The following is a 7,500-nucleotide window of genomic DNA, read 5'->3' as shown; positions in this document are numbered from 1 at the left end:
ATGACATCTGGACAAAGCCTAGTATATATGTGGGGGACAGAGGCTGGAACACAGGGCCATATTTGCAATATTGCTGTTATACACTGGTGTTACAGGATTGGTTGCAGCATACACTTACTCAGGATTATGAAGTCAGAAACACAAATGGATGTTGCCATGTACCAATAGCAATCAATGGAAATAATGCCACTGATATGTCAGACACAAGACCTGAGTGATGAACAGACAAAACATAACAGCCAGTCCTCTGGCTATCATGTGGATAGGCCCACAGTTGAGAGCTATGCGGACAGACTGCATTCCATGCAAAACTAGCATGTACACTCAAACCCTGTAAAACCAGCAGTATTCAATGCATATAACAGCAATACTCACACTGTCCATAGGTCTGGAACCTTATAAAAACATGTATTTCGCCTGTGTCTGCAAGTCCTGTTGTAAGAAGCATTGCTACCTGCTGTCTGTAACACTGCTGCCCACACACGGAAAGGATTTCTTCCATACAGCAAAGGTAAAGGGACAATGTTCACATGATGTAGTCATTTATAGTAGGGGGTTGCTATGACATTGGCTATTGGAAGTACTACACAGCTGCAATTAGCAAGTGGGGAACACCAGTTGGTGCAAAGACCATATCCTGATCATGAGCATCATCTGTAAAAGCCATGTTGCAACCTATTCAAACCAGCTCGAGCCCTGTAGTGGAGAAAGAGAGAAAGACAGAGAGAGCGAGAGAGAAAAACAAACAAAAAGTCAGCTAAAACAGAAATAATAGTAAAAAACCAAAAACAATACTAAAGAGAAAAAAACAAACAAGGGAGACATCCTGAAGTAAAAATTGAAACAGGTATGTGAAACATGTGTAATTGAATGTAATACTTGGTCTTTAATAATGGGACAGATGATTTTGAAAGCTTGATATGTGCCATCAAGACTTACTGTAATGATGTCCTGCTGAACAACTGCTATGGACATAGCATCTGGCCGTGTGGGCAGTGGGCCATACATCTCAACTGTACGGATCTGCACAGAATGACAAGATGTAAGCCATCATAGTTTTTGTTCTGTTCCCCTGAAAGTGGAAGTAATTAAGTCATGATTGACACATGAGTGTCAGACCCCACCACCTTCAGAACATTCATGCTAATGTGAAATGTATCATGCACATACTTCATAGGTTTGTAATAGGCCTGTCTACGATCTATCCATATATGCCCCCCCAATGTTAGGCTGTGTCCACATGTGACGCTCTGTATTGTAGCAAGGTAGAAAAGTGCATCAGTTGAGGAAGGAGGTTCAGAGTGTGGACCTGATGTCTGAAGGCACACTCTCTCTCTCTCTCTCTCTCTCTCTCTCTCTCTATATATATATATATATATATATATATATATAAAATGTATATGTATGTATATGTATATGCATGTGTGTGTATGTGTGTGTGTGTGTGTGTGTGTGTGTGTGTGTGTGTGTGTGTGTGTGTGTGTGTGTGTGTGTGTGTGTGTATATGTGTGTGTGTGTGTGTATGTGTGTGTATGTATATATATATTATGGGTCTATATTATAGGAATGAAAACTGACAAGAACAAATACGGCTTGAGTGACACATACTGAGCGAATGTCTGTTATATCGAAACACACAAACAAAACACCTAACACAGGAAAACTCTCAGATACAGTTTTATGCAGGGAGGGCAAGCCCCCCTGCACCCCACACCCCCGCTACGTAAATATACCAACTCCAAGATCACACTCCGACATAGGGAATTCTTCCCTTTACTTCAATGATCTCCATTCACTTTTTCGATATTCACGAAATTAGCTCACTATGTGTCGCTCAAGCCCTATTCCCTCTTGTCAGTTTTCGTTCAAATAATATAGACCCATATATATATATATATATATATATATATATATATATATATATATATATATATATATGTATATATATATATATATATACATATATATATATATATATATATATATATATATATATATATATATATATGTCTACATATATAAAGACACAGATATAAATATATAAATATATATATATATATATATATATATATATATATATATATATGTGTGTGTGTGTACATATATACCAACATGCCAACACACACAGACATATATATATATATATATATATATATATATATATATATATATACACATTTCCCCTACTGTTGAATGACTGTGCTGCATGATATGTTTGAGAACACATAACACATATCTGCAGCTCAGATGCCTTACTGATAAACTGATATGGCTATGGTGTGCAGGGTCCTGGGATACACACTTGCAAGGGCTGTTAATGTATTTGCTGTCCAGAACAAGGGCTGTTGGATACACAGTAATTAAGGCACCCATAAGCAGTTGTAAGTGGGTGCAACATGAACAGTTATGTGTGGTGTAAGATTTCTGTTGGTAAAACATTGATCTTTTTGTGTTAAGGTGACAGTGTGATGTTAGGGAAGGATAGAAGGTATATGTGGGAAGGTAGGTTGGTTCGGAAGACAGACATGACAGGCAAGATGTGCATAATCTGTAGTATTGTCACTTTGTACTGTTTTACTGAAATGCTGCTCCCACCCTGTACCAATGCCACAGGTGTGGCTACTGACATAACATCTCTCACACAACTATGTAGGTCCCTCTGATATACATCTGTGGCAGCAGCCTGTAGCTGATGAGTATGGAGGTCTTTTGTTCAGGTTTGCCAATACGCCTGCCATGTTATGGCCATGGCATTTGCCTTGCACACATTTAACACACCTACCCATAATGTATGCTGTACATGTTCACTTATTGTTGCTGTTAACTGCACTACATCACAGTGGTCACCATGGTGTCATGTCTGAAGAGTATGTAAGAGTCCTGCAGTATAACTAACAACCTGTCAGTGCAAGATGTGTGGACAGAGATGAAAATAATGGTGGGACAAATGGCCTACAGTAGGGACATGTCTGTAAGATTACCCTTATACAGTGGCTACAACAGTGAGTGTATATGCCAGTTTTACAATGGCAACTGTTAACAGATCTACAGAACAGCATATCACAATACCACATTCCACAACTTTTAAAACCTGTAATGTGATCCTAACATGAGCAATGAATATGTAAGATGGAATCTTATGTTAGGACAACAAATATGTGGAATACATACCTTAACAAACAATGGAAGCATATGTGCGCACACACTCCAAATAACATATTGTGGAAGCAGATTTTGAGGTACTGAAACATTTACTCATATTGAATATGCCCTTCCATCAGATATGGGTCCTCAGTGTCACCAAGTAATGGTCTATTGTCCAAAAGGTATGTCCATAACATTTGCCCACTCACCTGCAACAGAGGCAGCCATGGCTTGCACACATCTTACCAACCATGGAATGGATCCCATATCCAAAAGGTAGCACTCAGGAGTGGGAGACGTAGCCTTACCTTGCCATTGCATATACCATGGCAAACAGTACAGACAAGCATGTGAGTGACGATGAAGTATGGGACACCATTAGTGCAGAAAATAAAGAGATGCCCATCCAATACAGATGACAACATATGCTGCAAATTGGTCATGTTGGCTGCCCAGACACATACAGCAACAATGAGGGATTTGCAGGAATGTCAACCAAGTACTGCCTGTGCAGTACCTGTGTCGACAATTACCTGGAGTCTGCATAAGTGTGGTCTAATCAGATGGAAGAGTTGTTCCACAGGAGACATCATCTAGGGCTCTCTACAGGTAGCATATGCATAACATCATGTCTCCCAAAGGTATGTGCTGTAATCTGTAATGGTGTACCAAGACCAAGGCTAAATCCTACAGAAAAGAAACGTGCTGCGCAAGAAATACCTCACTCTACCTCAGGCCCACCACCTCCATCTGTATCTTGCAGGTGCCAGTGTACACCTGTAGGTTTGCTGTTCATTAACAGGATCTAGACCGGTAGACATGGTGTTCTGAATTTGGGACACTGGAAAATGACACTCATGTGTGGCCCATAGTTGTCAAGCATCTGCAAAAAGACTGAGGATGGGGAGGGGTATCATCTTGAAACCAACAGTGAACTGAAGCATGCATCCAAACCTTGCTAAGAATGGCTGTATCTGAACACAGTCAAGGTCTTGTATTGTGCCAGACATAAATTTGACTCCACAGCAATAGTGAAGGCACTGTGTGACCTCCATGGGCTGTGCACATGAGTTGACCTTGCAATCTGCCAGAGTTGAGGGACATTTGTAGGTCGGAGTGACCAGATAATGGCAAGTGAAGATGGGTCATGATAGTATACACCATCCAGGAACAGTGATTGCTGTAGTTCACTTAACAGGTGCTGCAACAAACCATTGTGTTAAGGGTGTGCACACTTATGGAACCCACTTATTGTATGTATCCCAATAAACATCTGCACAACTAACACTTTTGTTTGATACTGCATTTGATTGCACAGGTCATATGTCACATATCAGGTGTGTGTAATGTTAACATATGCAGCATTGTGGCCCCATGATATATCAGGGAAGAGGGTGGCATGTCAATAAGGATGTGTACACTCCTCATAGCCACAGTAAGCTTTGTAGGTCATCAGTATAATTGCATTTTATTGCTCATACATGCACTGTTGATTTTATTTATTTATTTATCATTTGTTGACCGGGAAAGTCTGACTAGGTTCCACAGAGCCTGTTTTCAGCGGAGGCCCAGGGAGAAATGCTCCAGATGCATGTCTTTAGAATGTGGGAGGAAACCGGAGTACCCGGAGGAAACCCACGCGAACACAGGGAGAACATGCAAACTCCACACAGAAGGCACCCCAGCCGAGAATCGAACCGGTGAACCTCTTGCTGTGAGGCGACAATGTTAACCGCTGCACCTCTGCGCCGCCCATGATGTGATCTGCAAATCAAACGTCAGGCATTCATTATTGACATATGTCCTCCTATCAACCCAGGTATGTGTCAGACAAACACATAGGGGCTGTGAGCAACAGAGCAAACATAACTGCCACACATATACATATTCAGCAGTGATGTGTGCACTTGTGAGGTATGGTGCACAGTACATGACAGGGTGCTGAACATGTGCACAGCAATACTGTGTACATGGGTGCAGTGTATTCCAGGGGAAGGGGCATCACCTGCTAACAAATCACGTGCATCACAGAAATGTATAATGTTGGAAACAGATTGAGTATAGCTGCAGTGCATGCTGCTGAGTGCCATATGTCATGCATGTTGACAGTTGGATAATGAGAGGTCTGTGTAATATCTTTGTGCCACCTCACCTGTAACTGTGTGTGTGTGTGTGTGTGTGTGTGTGTGTATATGTGCGTGTGTAGAGGTAAGCAATAACGTACAGGTCTTAAAGTACATTTTCTGTTTTCCCCTCATAGGTGGCAAGGTAGGTCAGGGTCTCTCCTGCAGGCAAACTGATGTTAGTGTCCATACAGACTCTGACAATGATGATAGGTATGGTGAGACACAGGTGGGGTTGTCAGGGGCTGAAGCTGTGCCATCGCTTAACATCTGACTGTTATCCAACCCATCCAACACACAGTCACATTGCCTATACATTCCCCATCACCACTGGCCATAGATGTGGGACAGTCGGCAGGTGCTGGCATGGGACAGGACAGTGTGGGGACTATACTAAGTGTGTCCGTACACAGCAGCCATAACCGGATGACAGATGAGGTACATACAGGCAGATGTACAGGGTTGCTCGTAGGAGGGCTGCTGGCCGTCATGCCCCTTGGAGAAGTGCCACAGCAGGTGTCACTAGACCCATGTTTCGGGCCATCATGGAGGCACAGACATGTATTGAACATTATACCAGACATGGTCTGAGGCTCCAGAGGGCTACTCATTCTGCTGTTATTGACAACATCCATGATCTCACAGGTTCCCACCGTTATTTTCCAGAGGTCCTGGATAGACGGTTTGGTGAGATGGTGGGAATCCTCAACTGTGCAATGTCCATGTTAGAGTATATGGTGGGAGTAGGGTGACAGCCACATGGACATAGGTCAGCAAGACCAACAGGTGGTGGTCTACATGGACATGCTACAAGTCAGAGCCACTCCCTTAGTGGCAGTACCAGCACCAGCACTGCAGGGCAGGTGCTGTCCACAACACAACACAGCAATCCACATGCACGTGGGCCTGGCTGGTCCCAACAGGGACCGGGGGGTCAGCAGACATTTGTCATCATCAAGGAAGAGTAGCATATCTGGCCTTGTACCTGGTAGTGCCCGTGGAACCCCTGGCAGACACAGTTCTTGTATGGAGATGGTGGACTGCACACCATGCCATGTACGGTCTGCAGCTGTCCAACAAACCCTTATATAGGGCAGCCACTTGGCCGAACAGTGTGCATACATAGACAAACACTCACATCAGCAGCACAGCTAGCTACCTACATACACAACATCTGCACAGCCCAATTAAAAATGAAACCCCCTAACGCACACACATGATGTCATCCAAATGGCTCAGCCTAGGTCTCTGGCAAACCCACAACACACCCTGTCCATTTGTTGATACCTGTGCCCCATCCCTATCATGGATACCATTGATGCAGGGACAGGCTAATATTGTTCTGATGCACAGGGTGAATGTACTAAAGTTTAGCAATATAATGCTGTGTAACATGTTTTCAGCAGGAAAGTTTAATGCTTATATGTCAGAAAGTGTAGCTGTCCAGCCATGATGCATTATAGCTGTTACTGACACTGACTGATAGTGGTCTCCATAATGTATTCAGTTTGTGTTGTAGGGGTCTGTGTGTCAACAGGAGGTTGGTCTGCTGTTGTTTCCTACAAGGGGTATGACACTGTTATGACACCTTGACTGTGCCATGTCCTAGGTACAGCTTAACATAAGTCACAGGTCTGTATATCTGTTGCTGCATCTGCCACATGGCTGATAGGACTGAGGGGTGTATACAGGTGAGTGCATGGTGGCTGATGTCAGCAGCTCTTCTACAGTGGACAATGGTAAGTGTACTGGATGGAACACACCAATGTTTATGTATAACACACACAGACGCTTTGGTGGTGATGCAATACCCAGAGAATACTGTTCACATGGATGTACTTCATTTTGCAGTGAACTCATTTGGCCTATGTAATTCCACCAAGACAAAGTTGCCAAAACAACAAATCAGTTAATAATAAGTCCACCAGTTTAATGTCCCTGACAATGGCACTGGCAGGGTATATGTCCTCTTTCCCAATGTAGTGTAATCCTGGAGTTGGGTAACATAGGTGTGTTGGTGTGGGTGGCACAGCCCTCCACTTTGGAGGGTGTGGGGTGGTGTAGAACCACACATAGTGTGAGTGACAACTACTTAACCTGTTAACATAAAATGTACAGTATTGCAGCAGACTAAGTGAGGAGGATACACATAACAATAACCCCAATGAGGGTGGCTGTGCCCACAACATCCAGACCCAACTACATATACCAACTCCAGTATCGCTGTACAGCT

Source organism: Protopterus annectens, chromosome 4.part0 (genome assembly GCF_019279795.1).
Source record: "Protopterus annectens isolate FY-2018-M chromosome 4.part0, PAN1.0, whole genome shotgun sequence".
Taxonomy (NCBI): domain Eukaryota; kingdom Metazoa; phylum Chordata; order Ceratodontiformes; family Protopteridae; genus Protopterus; species Protopterus annectens.
The sequence above is the reverse complement of the archived record's forward strand: the minus strand, read 5'-3'. Positions refer to the sequence as shown.